We start from the raw sequence: 18,198 nt of genomic DNA, 5'->3' as shown, positions 1-18,198 counted from the left end.
ATTATTTGGCGCTCATCTTTCTTTATTGTCCAACTCTCACAACCATAAATGACTACTGGAGAAACCATAGCTCTTTGACTAGATGGACCTTTTAAGGCAAAGTAATGTATCTGCATTTTAATACGCTATCTAGGTTGGTCATAGCTTTTCTTTCAAGGAGCATGCATCTTTAAATTTCATGGCTGCAGTCGCTATCTCCAGTGATTTTTGAGCCCAAGAAAATAAAGTCTGTCACTGTTTCCATTGTTTTCACATCTATTTGCCATGAAGTGATAGGACCGGATGCCATGATCTTCGTTTTTTGAATGTTGAGTTTTAAGCCAACTTTTTCACTCTCCTCTTTCACTTTCATCCAGAGGCTCTTTAGTTCTTCACTTTCTGCCATATGGTGGTGTCATCTCCATATCTGAGGTTATTGATATTTCTCCTGGCAATCTTGATTCCAGTTTGTGCTTCATCCAGCCTGGCATTTCACATGATGTACTCTGAATAGAAGTTTAATAAGCAGGGTGACAATATACAGCCTTGACGTACTCCTTTCCCAATTTGGAACCAGTCTGTTATTCCATGTCTGGTTCTAACTCTTGCTTCTTGACCTGCAGACAGATTTCTTAGGAGGCAGGTAAGGTAGTAATGTACTCCCATCTCTTTAAGAGTTTTCCACATTTTGTGGTGATCCACACAGTCAAAGGCTTTGGCGTAGTCGAAGTAGAAGTAGATGTTTTTCTGGAACTCTCTTGCTTTTTCAATGAGCCAGTGGATGTTTGCAGTTTGATCTCTGGTTCCTCTGCCTTTTCTAAATCCAGCTTGAACATCTGGAAGTTCTCATTTCACATACTGTTGAAGCCTGACTTGGAGAATTTTGAGTGTTATTCTACTAGCATGTGGGATGAGTGCAACTATGCGGTAGTTTGAACATCCTTTGGCATTGCCTTTCTTTGGGATTAGAATGAAAACTTGGAACAAAACCTTCTGCGCACCAGGACCTAAGAGGAAGGAACAGTGACCACAAAGGAGACGCACCCCTACTTGCCTGTGAGTGTCCACGAGTCTCCGGCAGAGGCATGCGTTGGTGATGGCCTGCTGCAAGGTCAGGGGTACTGAGTGTGGCAGTGCGTGCTTGGGGCCTTTTGAAGGAGGTTGCTGTTTACAAGGAAAGGCAGGATAAATGCCTAATTCTTTATTTTTAACTACCCGTTTTCAAGATAGTGAATATGTGCTGTAAAAACTTCTGAGTGTTTTAGTTATTTAAGGATCATTATGAACTCATGGATTTACACATATTTAGATTTTAATACATTGCAGTTAATATGGTTAATGAAGCTCTAATTGTCCCATTTTTGACCAGTGGGAACCTCTTTAGGAGTGTTTTGAATCCTTTTATATGTCCCTAATTGTCTTTAATAACTTTCTTGCCGTTGATATGATAGTTGTTCCAGGCTTATTTTGTAATTTTCTATTGATTCTGTAGAATCACTCATTTCTCCATAATTCCCTGGTGATGGAGATGGCTATATAATAGAGTTAATACTAGTTGAAGAGAGCCTCAACTGAGCTACCAGTAAAAACAACAGGGCCTGGAACATAATAGGAACTCAAGAAATATTTGTTGAATGGATATTAGGATGTGAATATCTTTACCACTGTGATTTTGTATCTCTTCTTTTTTCCTCACAGTGGCTGACTCAGAGATACTCAGTAAATGTAGTGAAGTGAATAATGAATAAGATCATGGCCTTTGATAGCGTATTAAGAAGCAGAGACGTTACTTTGTCAACAAAGGTCCGTCTAGTCAAGGCTATGGTTTTTTCAGTAGTCGTGTAAGGGTGTGAGAGTTGGACTATAAAGAGAGCTGAGTACTGAAGAATTGATGCTTTTGAACTGTGGTGTTGGAGAAGACTCTTGAGAGTCCCTTGGACTGCAAGGAGATCCAACCAGTCCATTCTAAAGGAGATCAGTCCTGGGTGTTCATTGGAAGCACTGATGTTGAAGCTGAAACTCCAGTACTTTGGCCACCTGATGCGAACAGCTGACTCATTGGAAAAGACCCTGTGTCTGGGAAAGACTGAGGGCAGGAGGAGAAGGGGACGATAGAGAATGAGATGGTTGGATGGCATCACTGACTCAATGGACATGGGTTTGGGTGGACTCCGGGAGTTGGTGATAGACAGGGAGGACTGGTGTGCTGTGGTTCATGGGGTTGCAGAGAGTTGGACACGACTGAGCGACTGAACTGAACTGAACTTTGATAGCAGACCTCATTCCAGAACCAAATATTAATGGTACGATTTTGAAGAGCGAAGTAAATTTACCAAATTTCTATTTTTCTGTCTGTTAAATGGGTTTATAACTAGCATTGTTATTATGAAGTTTAATTGAAATAATTTAATGCTGGCCAATAATTTTAATAGTCAGCATGATGGCTGTTACATGGTAGATGCTTAGCAGAACTTAGCTGTCATTAGTGACTGTTGTTTTTGGGTTTACATATTTTCTTCAGCTGATCATCTCATTATATTTTATTTAGTATCAAAATAAAATAACCAAATACACGAAATATATATATATACTAATGGTGGGTGAAAGCAGCCCAACAGAAATATGGGTAACAAAAATTAATTTGTTAATATAGATTTCCTTTCGCAAATGAATGTAGTTATAATGGTTGATGTATTAATAATTTAAGCTATAATGTTCGCCGAATTGGTTATCAAGCATTGTGTTTATAGTCCTACGCTTTCAAGTAGAAATAGATTAAAAAGGAACGTAAAGATGTGTTTTCTGCAGTACACCAAATTAGTTTGTAACATGGTTGGTTTTTGACTTACACATAGACTCTAGATTTAAGTGCTCTATAGACTGGAGATTGCCTGAAGAAGTGGGTGATCTCTGTGTAGAGGGAGTGCTGTCTCTTATGTGATTGTTTAGGTTTTCCAGTAGAGACTATTAATTAATCTTCTCTGACCCTAGATTCTGCTGCCGAATCCCTGCCTCTCTGCAAGCCCTCCATGCTGCCTTGGGTGTCAGGGACGTCTCTGCTTTCACTGACAAACAGGGAGACAAATGAATTCTTGAGATCACAACTTGGAATTCCGAATATTAATACACCCATACTGCCCACCCTACCCCAATATGTATATTTCCCTATATTTATAAATAGTGGCTAAGTATAGTTGATAAATTACCATTTAAATATGGGTTGGCCTGGGACTAGAGTTATCATTTAGCTTGTTTCCGTATAAAAGGAAAGTGCAATCTAAATTCTGAATAGATTTTGGAATAGCTTGTTCATAGTGGACTGTTTATATATGAGGACCTTTTTGCTTGTCAGGGGCCAAGCATGAAATGTTTGGTACATTTACTAATTTGTAATCATTAGGGATTATATATCTGAGTTTGGGGTTAAGCCATGTACTGCAGATGATATACATTTTTGTGTAATTGAGACTGAATGATACTGTTGCTGATAGTTAAATGAATGATTGAAAGCTGTAATTTTTAATCTGTGTAACTTGGTAGAGTGGAAAAAACTGTGGTTTAGCGTCAGATCTGAGTTCAAATTTTAACCCGACTAGGTACTAACTGAATTTGTTTCCTCAGCTGTAAAATGGAGATGATAATTACAGAGTGGTTATGAGATTTCAAGTGATTTAGCAATAGCCCATGTAAAATGCTTAGTCAAAGCACTTGATACACATTAAACACTCAATAGCATACCATTAGATCCTTAATTCCTCACATTAAGTTTTTTTCACATAAAGACTTGTTTAAAAGCGGACATTTTCCTGAGTTACAGCATGGAATTATGTTTAAAAGGCATAATCGTAAATAGGTGTGATAGTATATGTTGATATTTCTTTGGCTATGTTGAATAAAAGATGGCTTTTTAATTTTTCACATTTTTATAACGCTCATAAACACCACTTATTAAGTACTTATTTGTAAAGGAAAGCTCAAGTAGCAAGTAAAAACAGTGAATAAAGTAGTGTGCTGTTTTTTGTTCAGATTATTATTTTATACAGTAATGCTTGCTTTGCCAGGAAGTCTTATTTTATAGGGACGTTGACTGAATTTTTATTTCCTGTTTTGAAATAGTCAACTTTTGAATTGTATATATGCTTCTGAAATGCAAATTAGTTTATTAGTAGCCAGAACTGCTGTCCAGTGCAGATGGATATAGCATCACCAACTCAGTGGACCTGCACTTGCGCAAACTCTGGGAGATAGTGAAGGACAGGGAAGCTTGGTGTGCTGCAGTCCATGGGGTTGCAAAGAGTTGGACACGACTTAGTGACTGAAGAACAAGCCAGAACTGACCTATAAAGCTATTTCGGTGAAAAAATAGCGAGGAAACCTTAAAATGTAAATGAACTTGATAATTGTTCTTACATGAACCTGATGGTAAAAATATGCAAGTTTAGTTAATATAATAATGTTTACAGTTCAGGTTAATAAACTGAGCATAATTTAACAAAAAAGAATAGTGTTTTTGGCCTTGGACATTGAATATGGTTTGTGAGAAAGTTTGTCTTAGATAACAAGTGCTTCATTTAAGCAGTGCTCTTTGGGTAGGCCATAGTCAGTATGAGATACCTAGAGGAAGTTTGTTTATGGGTATCATATACTTAAAATGTCCAGCCAGCTTCGTGGAAGGTAGAGTGAGCAGGTCATTCATGCTCCTCCTCTCCTCCTATTTCCCCCCTCCTCACTCCTTCTCCTTGCCTTCTTCTCCTCATCCCTCCTCCTTTCTTTTCCCTCCTCTTCCTCCTTTTTTCTCCCCTATTCTTTCCCCATTTCCCTTTACTCCTGTAGTCTTTGCTGAGATTTTTTTAACCTGTGGAACACTTCAGACATATTAAAAGGTATAGTATATCAGATAGCAGATATTATCCACCACTGAAATTAATGTATTCCATTCCATCCAAAACGATTGACTATTTTTCAACATTAATGATACAGTAGGAATAGAGAAATTTGGAATGAGAAAATATGTAGGAGTTCTAAAATTTCCTTCTTTTATGTTGGAAAAAATTAGGTGAGGGAAAATGTTTGAAGATTAATAGCAGTTTTGTATTTGAGGAACGTTTGTTTTACTTGTACTGAATTGAGTGGAGCTCGTCCCAAGTGGTTCAATGGTAAAGAATTTGTCTGCTAATGCAGGAGCCACAGGGGACACGGGTTCTATCCCTGGCTTGGGAAGATCCCCTGGGGAAGAAATGGCACCCCACTCTAGCGTTTGGGATTTCCTGGTAGCTCAGATGGTAAAGAGTCTGTCTGCAATGTGGGAGACCCGAGTTTGATCCCTGGGTTGAGAAGATCCCCTGGAGAAGGAAATGGCAACCGACTCCAGTATTGTTACCTGGAAAATCCCATGGATGGAAGAGCCTGGTGGGCTACAGTCAATGGGGTCACAAAGAATCGGACACGACTGAAGCTACTTCACCTTATGCTGATAGTAGGGCTTCCCAGGTGGCACTAGTGGTAAAGAAGGCCCGTGCCAGTGCAGGAGACATTAGAGACACTGGTTCGATCCCACGGTTGGAAAGATCCCCTGGAGGAGGGGATGGCAGGCAACCCACTCCAGTATTCTTGCCTGGAGAATCCCATGGACAGAGGAGCCTGGTGAGCTTAAAGTCCATAGGGTCTCCAAGAGTCGGACATGACTGAGGTGACTTAGCATGCATACCGGCACATGTTGATAATAATCACAGTTTTTTTCTTATTTCTAATTCTGTAGAGATTAGAGGAAGTTTTCTGACAAATCAGTTTGCTGCTTAATAGTAGTAGTTCACAAACTTTTTCTTAAGACCCATTTTATTAAAAATTATTGAGGGAGAGACTACAAGAAATTTTTTTGGTGATTAAATTGATATTTGCCACATTAGAGTAAAACAAATTTAATGTAAATATTCATTAAAAATACCAATAGTAAACTCATTACATGTTTATGTAAATAACATTTAATTAAAAATATTTTCCAAAACAGCAAAAAAAAATTTAGATTGCCTTTGTTTTACATTTTTGCAAAACTCTTTAGTTTTGCAAACTCTTAGTAGAAGATGGCTGGATTTTTATATTTGTTTCTGCATTTATTATATTGTAATATATTGCTTTGGCTGAAGTATATGAATAAAATATGGCTATTTTATGGAAACAGTGACAGACTTTATTTTCTTGGGCTCCAAAATCACTACAGATGGTGACTGCAACCATGAAATTAAAAGACGCTTGCTCCTTGGAAAAAAGTTATGACAAACCTAGACAGCGTATTAAAAATCAGAGACATTACTTTGCCAACAAAGGTCTGTGTAGTAAAAGCTGTGGTTTTTCCTATAGTCATGTATGGATGAGAGAATTGGACCATAAAGAAGGTTGAGTGCTAAAGAATTGATGCTGTTGAACTGCGGTGCTGGAGAATACTCTGGAGAGTCCCTTGGGTTGCAAGGAGATCCAACCAGTCCATCCTAAAGGAAATCAGTCCTGAATATTCATTGAAAGGACTGATACTGAAGCTCCAATACTTTGGTTACCTGATGTGAAGAGCTGACATATTAGAAAAGACCCTGATGCTGGGAAAGATTGAAGCAGGAAGAGAAGGGGACAACAGAGGATGAGATGGTTGGATGGCATCACTGACTCAATGGACATGAGTTTGAGCAAACTTCAGGAGATGGTGAAGGACAGGGAAACTTGGTGTGCTAGAGTCCACGGGATTGCAAAGATTGGACACAACTGAGCTGAATTGATAGTTTCTTTTCAGTACACAGACTGTAAAAAGACGTGACTGTTTGAGATTTTAGAAGATAAAAATAATTTTAGCTCTTTATTAAGGATAGTCTTCAGTAATACTCACTCCCTTCTGCCTTCCCCCTAACTCCTTGCCAGTTGTTTGTCAGTAAAACATACACTGACTACTAATACAGTTTGATACCAGGGCCTTTGTTCCTTCTAAGACACCATCAGTTTTATCCAACTTTGTTTTTGCACCGTGCATGCAAATGCTAATTTTATGATAAAGGCAGTTACCATCTCAGTGTTACCATGAAGATAGCTTTGGCCTTGTGAATCCTTGAAAGGACTGTGGGATACCAGTTGATTCATTGATCATTCTTTGTATGCAGTAAGCCAATTTTTGGATATATCTTAATGATTAGAGGATAGTTATTTACTGCTTCTCTTGTCCAAGATCAAATTCAGAATCATGAGTTACTTTCGTTTTCTTTAATTTGGAAAAGTTTGTTTTATGACACTGACTTTTTAAAAATGTAGTCCATTTACTGTGTAAAGTTTCTCTTGGTTTGGGTTTGTCTAATGTTTCATCTTAGAATCTGATTATACATTTTTTCAGGGCTATGGTTGTGTCCTTCTCAGGTGGTTTTATCTGGAGACATATGATTTGATTTGTCCCATTATTGGTGATCCCAGTTTTGATCACCTGCCAGTTTTATTTTTTATTCCCCACTCGAGAAGTGCTATGTTTTTCCTTTGTAATTAATAAGTATGTTATGAGGAAATACTTGAGACTGTGTGAATATTCTGTTTCTCACCAGACTTTTATTAACTACTTTTGCATTCCTTTGAGGAAGTTTGCGTGCTGTGTCTGCTGAGTTGCTCAGTTGTGTCCAACGCTTTGCAAACCCCTTGACTGCAGCCCACTAGGCTCCTTTGTCCATGGGATTTTCCAGGCAAAAATACTGGAGTGGGTTGCCATTTCCTTCTTAAGGAGGAGGTTTGATTGCATCAATATTATTAATGTGTGCTCTGTCACTTCAGTTGTGTCCGACTCTTTGCGACCCTATGGACTGTAGGCTCCTCTGTCCATGGGATTCTCCAGGCAAAAATACTGGAGTGGGTTGCCATGCCCTTCTCCAAGTCCTTCTTCTGCACTTCAGGTGGATTCTTTACCAGCTGAGTCACCAGGGAAACCCAATAATACTGGAGTGGGTAGCCTCTCCCTTCTACAATGGATCTTCCCTACCCAGGGATCGAACTGGGGTCTCCTGCATTGCAGGTGGATTCTTTACCAGCTGAGCTACAGGGAAGCCCAAAAATTAAAATGAGTGGGTTGCCATGCCCTCTTCCAGGGGATCTTCCCAACCCAGGGATCAAATCCATTGAAGGTGGATTCTTTATTGTCTGGGCCACCAGGAAAGCCCAAGAATACTGTAGTGGGTTGCCATGCCCTCCTTGAGGGGATCTTCCTGACCCAGGGATTGAACCCAGGTCTCCTGCATTGCAGGTGGATTCTTTACTGTCTGAGCCATTGGGGAAGCCCATTATTAATATGGTGGTTGCCGATTGGTGAATTTCTCCTTTAATTAGCTGATATTCTAGCATGTACATACACATGGATTCTTATTTTACTTAGTACTGTCAAACTGATACCATTTATTTTGATTCTCAGGTTGTCCCAGATTTGGTCCCTTCAGACTGACTTCTGTATCCTTAAGACATGTTTCCATCTTTCTTTGAATATTTCCTTAGTTTCTGGCATAAGATGCTCTTGGTCTGTCTTGTACTGTTCCAGCCCTTGGAATGGAATGAACTGTTTTTCCTAGAAGTCTCAATTCCTATTGGGAGAGAATAGGATTTAGATAAAAGGTCTGGGTGCTAGTTGTCCTATTCATTGTTAATGGGGTGTCATTGCTTCCAAGTTCCCTCAGTTGATAGAGTTAGGAGATACACACACTCACATGTTCTTAGCTCTCTATGTGTATGTATATCTACATATATAGTTCAAGTTGATACCTTCAATTTCAATCTGGCACCATAAGATTCATAACTTTTTCAGCATTTCTAATTCCCTTTGCTAACAGTGATATACCTGACTTTGATTATTTACAATGCATTCACTTAGTAAATCAATTCTAGTATGTTTAAAAGATAGTCTCAAAGTTGATCAGTCACACTAGTGGTAAAAATTAACTAGTGGTCTTTTTTGTTTTCAGCTTGATAGTATATAGGCAAAATAACATGTTCCAAAGTTAAACTTAAGTTAGTTCTTGCCAGAGGCTCTACCTGTCTTTCAGTGTGGATATATTCAGTATAACTATTTGAAATACTTTTAGGTCTAGTTCTTTCTGTCTGTATAGCACCTTAGGGGTTATTCCTCCTGTATCCTTGTTGATTTTCTTTATTTTTTGGGTATGTGAAACACTCATATGGTTCAGAACTATAGGAATTACTGTCCTAACAGGAGTTAGAACTATATTGTTTGAAAGTCATTTTCCCATCTCTTCCACTCCATTTTTCACTTACTGCCAACAGGCTGAAAGGTGGTCCCATGGATGATACTCAAGTGCTAATCTCTGAAATCTGTTAATTTGAAAACAGCATTTTTGCAGATTTGACTAAGACTCACAAGATAGGTTATTCTGGTTGGGACCTAAATATAGTCATGGATATTCTTCTTAAGAGGGAAGCAGACAAGAGGTTAGATGTAGGAAAGAAGGCAGTGTGATCATAAAGGCAGAAGCTGGGTTGGAGCCACAAGTCACAGTCTTAACAACTACCAGATGTTGTAAGAGACAAGGAACAAATTCCTTCCTAGAGCCTCCTAAGGAAGTGAGGCCTTATTTACACCTTAATTTTAGTTCAGTGAAACTGACTTCAGATTTCAGACCTTCAGAATGATGAGAGAATGAATTTCTGTTGTAAGCCACCAGGTTGGTGGTAATTTGTTACAGCAGCCACAGTAAACCACTACACACTCCTTGTTGGTAACCAGTCATTATTTTCTTGGTTAAATATTTTATTCTGATTCATGGGTATTTCCTATTTCTTATTTCATACTCAAAAGTTGTATACAGTAAATAATCTGCCCTGTATTTTGTTTTCTTTTATTATATCTTGGAAGATCTTTCTCTTCTAGAACAACATATTACTTGTGTTGTTGTAATAATTTAGCTAACCACACTCCAATTTAAAATTTTTTGCAATTTGGGGTTTTTCCATTAATTTGCAATTGAAAGCAGTGATGTGGGGAATAATCTTGTCCATATATGTTTGTGTACTATTATTTTTTTTTTCATGGTAAATTTCTAAAGTGAAATTGCTAAGTCAAAAGGTGAATGTATTTATAAGTTTTGTTATGTGAATTTTGTTTGTTGTTGTTTAATTGCTAAGTTGTGTCCGACTCTTTGCGACCACATGGACTGTAGCACACCAGGCTCATCTGTCCTCCACTATCTCCTAGAGTTTTCTCAGATTCTTGTCCATTGAGTTAGTGATGCTGTTGAACCATCTTATTCTCATCTACCCCCTTCTCTTTAAGTCTTCAGTCTTTTCCAGCTTCAGAGTCTTCTGCAATGCGTTGACTCTTTGCATCAGTTGGCCAAAGTATTGGAACTTTAGCTTCAGCATCAGTCCTTCCAATGAATATTCAGGGTTGACTTCCTTTAGGATTGACTGGTTTGATCTCCTTGTAGTCTAAGGGATTCTCAAAAGTCTTCTCCAGCACTATAGTTTGAAGGCATCAATTCTTTGGCAGTCAGCCTTCTTTATGGTCCAGCTCTCACAGCTGTACATGACTACTGGAAAAACCTATACAAACCCTTGTCAGCAATGTGATATTTCTGCTTTTTAATGTGCTGTCTAGATTTGTCATAGTTTTCTTTCCAAGGAGCAAGCGTCTTTTAATTTCATGGTTGCAGTTACCATCTGCAGTGATTTTGGAGCCCAAGAAAATAAAATCTGTCACTGTTTTCCCATCTACTTGCCATGAAGTGATAGGACTGGATGCCGTGATCTTCGTTTTTTGAATGTTGAGTTTCAGCCAGCTTTTTCTTTCACCCTTATCATGAGGCTCTTTAGTTCCTCTTCGCTTTCTGCGTTAGAGTGGTATTATCTGCATATCTGAGGTTGTTGATATTTCTCCTGGCAGTCTTGATTCCAGCTTGTGATTCATCCAGCCTGGCAGTTCACATGATGTACTCTGAATAGAAGTTAAATAAGCAGGGTGACAATATACAATCTTGCTGTACCCTTTCCCACTTTTGAACAGTTAGTTGTTTCATGTGTGGTTCTAGCTGTTGTTTCTTGGCCCATATACAGGTTTCTCAGGAGATAGGTAAGGTGATCTGGTATTCCCATCTCTTTAAGAGTTTTCTGCAGTTTGTTATGATCCACACAGTCAAAGGCTTTAGTGTAGTCAATGAAACAGAGGTTGATGTTTTTTTGGAATTCCCTTGCTTTCACTATGATCCAGTGGTTGTTGGCAGTTTGATCTCTGGTTCCTCTACCTTTTCTAAACCCAACTTGAACATGTGGAGGATCTTGATTCACATAATGCTGAAGCCTAGCTTGAAGGATTTTGAGCATAACCTTACTTGCATGAGAAAGGAGTGCAATTGTCTGGTATTTTGAACATTCTTTAGTACTGCCCTTCTTGGGAATTGTGATGAAAACTGATCTTTTCCAGTCTTGTGGCCACTGCTGGGTTTTCCAAATTTGCCGACATAGTGAATGCAGCATTTAATAGCATCATCTTTTTGGATTTTAAATACCTCTGCTGGAATTCCATCACCTCTACTAGCTTTATTGGCAGCAGTGCTTCCTGAGGCCCTCTTAACTTTATACTCCAGAATGTCTGGCTGTCAGTGACTGACCACACCATTGTGGTTATCCGCGACATTAAGATCTTTTTCTGTACAGTTCTATCCTTGCCATCCCTTCTTGATCTCTTCTGCTTCTATTAGGTCTGTTAAGGCATTAACGTAAGGCACATTGAAAAAGAGAAAGTCAAGTTCTTTGACATGGGAATGTGAAGGGAATGACAGTGGAACTTTCAGTACTTTGTCTTCTGATTTCAGACTAGCTGAAAGGATGATAACTAAAAGGATATTGACTATAATAGATAAAGATATAATTTTTATTTCTAATTTCTCAGAAATAATATTTTCATTTTTTGTGATTCTACAAAGCTTATCTGAACAAAGTTATGAATTTAAGATGAGAGAAGTCACTTAAATTTCTATTCCAATAATTTTTGGCATATAGGGCTGGCTGGAGAAAGAGGAAGAAAAAATGGGAATTTACATTATACTGTCAAATGGAACTTACAAATTTACCTAGAGCAAAATAGGAATAAAAATTTAAGTGGGCCCTATTAACTGGTAAGAAAATAGATAAAATTAAAGTTAATGGATTATTAGTTTATGTTGTCAATGTAGACAACTTCAGAATAGGAGAGGAAGTAGTAAGGACTTCTTGTTACTAACATGGTTTTTTATTTTGCTTCACAGGAATGTTACATTTCAAGATCATTATAGGAAATATTGCTTACCAATAATTATGAGTTTGACAGTCTTAGAATAGTGAATTCATTTTTGTTGAAACAATGGATAGAACAGGCTTTTCAGTGTTTTATTTTTCAAATTCATACTGGTTATCAGTTCAAAATATTTTCTTTTTTGTTCTCTTTTCCTTTTTATTCTTAGAATGATTGTTAATGAGGAAAAACACGGAGCAGTTAACAATGCCACTTGAATCTTTAGTCTTCTCTTTCCCTCAAGTATTGAAATATGACATTCCTTTCATGATATTCTTTCTGGCCACCATGTTCTCTCTTTTCTTTTTGGCGTCAGAGTCCTTTCCAAAAGGAAATATGCTGCCTGGCATTCTGTATTTCCCCTGATTTCCAGGTGGAACAATCAGCCAGATGAGGTGACATCTAAAAACAATGGGATTATATTTCTACAAACAAGACAGTAATTCAGATCTTCTTGCTTTAATTCTTCTCTGTTTTACCACAATTAGATATTTATCAAAGTCCAAGAGATTATTGATATGCAGTAGTGACCAATGACTTCATATTAATAGAGCTATTCATAATAAACTCATCAGTGAAGTAATTGGAAAAAATTTAAAGAGTGATTTTTCACTGTTCTGTGTATATAGTATTGAAACAACCGTAGCATTCAAACACCCAGAAAGTACAAAACACTAGTATTAAATGAAGATTGATAGCTTTGAAATACTGCAACATCTTAAAGTATCTTGTGAATGACCAAAAACAGATAAAATTTTGGTATAACTTTAGTTTTTTTCCACAGAACTGTATATTAAAAATACTGGTAATCCATGTAAGATGTATACAAAATCCTGAACCGACTAGATTGTTCAGTGAATAAATACTCCTCCACAGTGCTTTGTTGTTATGGACAAATGAGCTTTATAATTCCATGAAACCCTTTTAAGAAGTTCTAGTCTGTAGAATGATGTCCTCAAATTATTTGGTCCTATTAGTTTTATTAACAAAAACTTTGCATCCTTCTTGGTGGTGGCGATGGTTTAGTTACTAAATCATGTCCAACTCTTGTGATCCCATGAACTGTAGCCCGGCAGTCTCCTCTGCCCATGGGATTTCTCTGGCAAGAATGCTAGAGTGGGTTGCCATTTCCTTCTCCAGGGGATCTTCCTGACCCAAGAATCGAACTTGGGTCTCTTGCATTGCAGGCAGATTCTTTCCTGACTGAGCTATGATGTTTAATTCCTCTGAATATCATCTTTAAAAGGTCTGACTTGATAGTTGTCAGTATAAACCATAGGTCAAGTGCAACCCTCCTGTCTTCAGTCTGTGGGCTCTTTGTGAATTTCTGTTCCATGTCCAACACAGTGACTGGCCCACAAGTTTTTCCATTGGCGATTTCATGGTCCTTATTTCTACACTTTCCACAAAGTATCCCTTCCTTCTCTAGGCATTGGGTAGAATGTCAGAGTAATAATGCCATGTGGTGTTCCTTAGCATACCTGCCAAAATGTGATAATTTCCTTGGAAGAAAAGTCATGGGCTTCAGTCACACATCTGAGTTGACAGACATCCAAGTGATTCCTATATAAAAAGAAAAGATTGGTGTTTTCTGGAATATGAAAGTCCACTTTTAATAAATTCAAACAGATCCGAACATAAATATCTTAAGACTTGATGGATTTTATGTGCCTTGTCATTTTACAAATTATATTGGCACCAGATCTCTGAACATTATATAAACCCAATCCACTGCATTTGGGGGGGAAACACCTTGAAGGTACACATGCTAAGTCACTTCAGTCGTGTCTGACTCTTTGCGACCCTATAGACTGTAACCCACCAGGTTCCCCTGTCCATGGGATTCTCCCGGCAAGATTACTGGAGTGGGTTGCCATGTCCTCCTCCAGGGGATCTTTCTGACCCAGGGATCTTATGTCTCTTATGTCTCCTGCATTACTAGCAGGCGGATTCTTTACCACTGAAGGTATACTCCGAGTATGAAATGTGGGCTTTTTGTTAAAATCTTCTATAGGGATAAATATCATTTAGAGGATAACCTGTGAAAAACTTCCCTGAGTGGCTTACATTTAAAAGATAATACACTAACTTGCCAGTATTGATGAAGACATCAGTGTCTGTCTTCATGATGTACCTAGCACTGGGGCAAAACTCAGTTATCTACCTAAATGCCATAATCATCTTCAAGATCAGGCTATTGTTGTTGTTGTTTAGTTACTAAGTTGTGTCTGACTCTGCCACCCCATGAACTGTAGCCTGCTGTTTCCTTCTCCAGGGGATCTTCCTGACCCAGGAATTGAACCCACATCTCCTGCTTGGCAGGTAGATTCTTTACCACTGAGCCACATGGAAAGCCCCAGGTTATTGTATGTGACTATAAAAACTCTTGTATTATATTGCCATAACGGAGGTGCATATCCTTTAAAGGTAATGCTAACACTTTGTCTTCACTTTCAGCCTGTTGGCCCAGTAAGAAAAATGTAAGAACCTCATATCCCCACCAAGACTTCTTTTCACCCCAAGTGACTCTAATGGCCTGTCTGACCTTCTCATCCGAGGGGTGCAAAATCACTAGGATGACAGGAAATGGGTTTTGATGAGAGTAGTTTGAATGCTCTTGAAATGTGAAGTGGAAGTCTTGTCTGTAAATGGACTCATAGAAGTACATCCAGTTCACACATTGTCACGTGGTGGTGAGGCAGACTGAGGTGCCACATCACTAGGAAACGGAAGAGCAACAGCAGCAGGAGGCTCCATTGGAGGGATCTCAGTGACATCCTACCCAGAAGGATGGAGCACTGGGGCCCTTTACAGCCACTCAGCAGCCCATGAGCCTCAGGTTCTGACTGCTAGACACCACACAACCTAGTGGCTCCATTTAATCTTCTTGATTTATTCCTTCTGAGCAAAAGACCTTCAATTCCACCAACAGGATAGTCAGTAGTAAGAAGTAGTCAAAAATAACACTTGGAATTTCTACTGAAAAACAGAGTCTCTCAGATTGGCTTAAAATTCTGCCGTATACTGCTTGTAAGACACATACCTGTAGAATTTCAGATGAAACCAAAGCAGTAGCTCAAGTTTTTTATTTTCCGTACTCCATGCTATAATCAAAAGATTTGCTGTGAACTACTCGCAGCCACCTGGGGAAAGGTCTATTCCCATTTGAAGACTGCAAACCCAGATCTTCCTTATCTCTGGTGGAGCAGCTGATTGTCGCAGTGGCCTGAGCCTCTGGGTGCATATTGTTACCTACTTACTGATATCTGTTTGCTGGTATAACATGTATGCTGGAAGCAGCAACTTCCCTTGTTATACAAGATTCATTGATGTATGTATTAATGCTACAGGAAAAGAGAGACAACATAGTATGTTCTCCTTTGGGGCTTACTTTCTACCTCTTTGTGTGTTCTCTCTTAATATTGCATGTGTGCTAATTGCCTATTTCACTTTCATGGTTACTGTTCTGAAATTCAACCACATAGTCAGCATTTATTATATGGTTAAAGATAACTTATTAACATGGTGAGTGGTGTTAACTGAATACATCTAATTTTTGGAAAATTTCAGCTTTCAGTGCAATCACAAAGTTAGATTAACTCATAGTTCGGGCTTCCCTGGTGGCTCAGAATTTAAAGCATCTGCCTGCAATGTGGGAGACCTGGGTTCAATCCCTGGGTCAGGAAGATCCCCTGGAGAAGGAAATGGCAACCCACTCCAGTATTCTTGCCTGGAGAATCCTATGGACGGAGGAGCCTGGTGGGCTACAGTCCACGGGGTCACAAAGAGTTGGACACGACTGAGTGACTTCACTTTCACTTTCCTTTAAAATAATGCTTCCAGCCAAGTTGGAGTGACATGGATTGGTATCCTTTTGCTTGAAATAACTAGGCAAAAAACATGAAACAGCAGTTCTTGAGGCATTTGCCATCAGGCAACCCAAGACATTGATCCCTGAGAGATAGGAAACAGCTGAGACCTATGCTTAGTCTAGCCTGGGGAGTGTTTTTAGGTATGGAATAGTAGAGCAGCAGAACCCCAGAGAAGGCTAGAGACCTGCCTGAATTGAGGAGATGGTGCTGGGAGCTTGAGAAGCCAAGGCAGCTAGAGCTCACAGGGCAGCGTGCCAGAGAGAAGAGAGCTGCAAGAGAATTTTACAGATCTGCGGAAGTCCCTTCAAGGAATTCAGTTGAGTACTTACAGTATTTGCCTGTGAGGAAACTGTGTGAGGTCAAAGGAAATCACCCAAAAGGAATACAGTACTCAGAGCTTACACAACGTTAGGAATAGAGCCTAATTCACCGAGTGTCAGGTAGAGCATCTCTAACATTCTAGCTTTCATTTTTAGATGTTTGATTTGGGTCTTTTTTCTATGTTTTTAACTTAAATTGCACTCAGTCTTTTCTCTAGCTTCACAGCGTATAGATTACATTTATAATAAATTTTAATCCCATTTCCTACTTTTATAAAAACTGTGTCCTTTCTGGGTTGGTTTTTATTGATGCTTCTCCTCATTTGTCTCTTATTTTCTTGTCTTTTTTTCTTGAAACCTGCTTGGCAAATTAGTTAATGCTTGTTAGGTATGTAACAGAAGACATTGTAAATTATGCTTTGTTGGGTGCTGGATATTTTTGTATTCCTCTAAATGTTCTCGAAGCTTTTCCTAGAATGTATTTAAGTTACTTGGGAAATATTTAATCCTTTAAGGTATTCCTTATTAGGACTTTGATATAATTCTGCTGTATTTCTGAGGCAGAACCTTTTTGAATACTTTACCTGATGCCCTGTGAATTATGAGGTTTTCCATTTAGCTCACCATCTGTTTACAGATGTTAAGTTGAGGATCAGGTTGTTCCTTTAGGGTTTGTTTTTAAGCTCTGCTGGCATCATCATCGATTAATCTTTATTCTGGGACTAATTCAGCCCTGCTGAGGCCTCTACTTATTGTCCAGAGTATGCAAGGTTTCTCTTCTCTGGTTCGGTGCAACTCACATGTCCTTAGCTCTGAACGAATTGGTCATTTTTCTTAGCTCCCCAGCAGATTCCCCGGCCCCCCCCCACTTTTGCCTTATGTAGTTTTACCCTGTGTTTGTGCATGTTGAGTCACTTCAGTCGTGTCTGACTTTTTGTGACCCTATAGATCGTAGCCCACCGGGAGTTTTATCCTAAGTATGTGCAAATTAGCATGAAGCCAAAGACTCAAGAGAAGATGTCTGAAACTTTTTTCTTCATTACTCCCTCCTCTCTGGTATAGTATTCCAGTAATAATTGCCATATATCCCTTCAGAACTCTGATGTTTGTCTTTTCATGTTGGTGACCCTGCTGTGCTCTACTTTGAATCTCCCTGCCTGCGGTAGTGTCTGTAACATGTCTCTTAGCAGAAAGTCAAGGTGTATGTAGGCTTATCTAGCTTGTTTTCTTCTCTCAGAGAATGCAGATCTACACTAATTGTTGTCCAGTGTCTGGAAACTGTTCTGTCATCTATTTTGCCTGGTTTTGCAGTTGTTTACTGACTAAACAGAAATCTGGTACCAGTTACTTCATGGCGAAGTATAAATCCCACAATACTGAATTATTGTGGGAGGTTGGTGAAGTTTTGTGAAGGAATCACAATGAGCCTTGACTGATTTTGTAGTTAATGGCCATTTAAGACTTGTTAGTTTATGGGCTTTGGGGGTAGTTGACTTGGGAGTGGTTTGTCCTTTTCAATGAGAATTTTCAGAAGAGATAATATAAATTGTAAAGTGTCAGTCACTCAGTTATATCTGAGTCTTTGGACTCCCGTGGAATGTACCCTGCCAGGCTCATCTGTCCATGGGATTTCACAGGCAAGAATACTGGAGTGGGTTGCCATTTTCTTCTCCAGGGCATATTCCTGACCCAGGGTTCGAACCTGGGTTTCCTGCATTGCTGACAGATTCTTTATCGT

At 38.9% G+C, this 18,198-nt stretch overlaps 1 protein-coding gene and 1 pseudogene across 14 annotated transcripts in view; one reads left to right on the top strand and one right to left on the bottom strand.

Annotated features, from left to right (window-relative positions):
* Window positions 1–18,198, top strand: part of FUT8 (fucosyltransferase 8) — a 452,301-nt gene that overhangs the window by 150,485 nt on the left and 283,618 nt on the right. The window lies entirely within an intron of this gene.
* LOC148776414 (UDP-GalNAc:beta-1,3-N-acetylgalactosaminyltransferase 1-like) overlaps window positions 13,694–18,198 on the bottom strand; it is a 79,976-nt pseudogene continuing 75,471 nt past the window's right edge.

This window comes from Moschus berezovskii, chromosome 9, assembly GCF_049115385.1.
Source record: "Moschus berezovskii isolate FMDL1 chromosome 9, NW_MosBer_1.0, whole genome shotgun sequence".
Classification (NCBI taxonomy): Eukaryota; Metazoa; Chordata; class Mammalia; order Artiodactyla; family Moschidae; genus Moschus; species Moschus berezovskii.
This window is presented reverse-complemented; position numbering and strand designations above follow the sequence as displayed.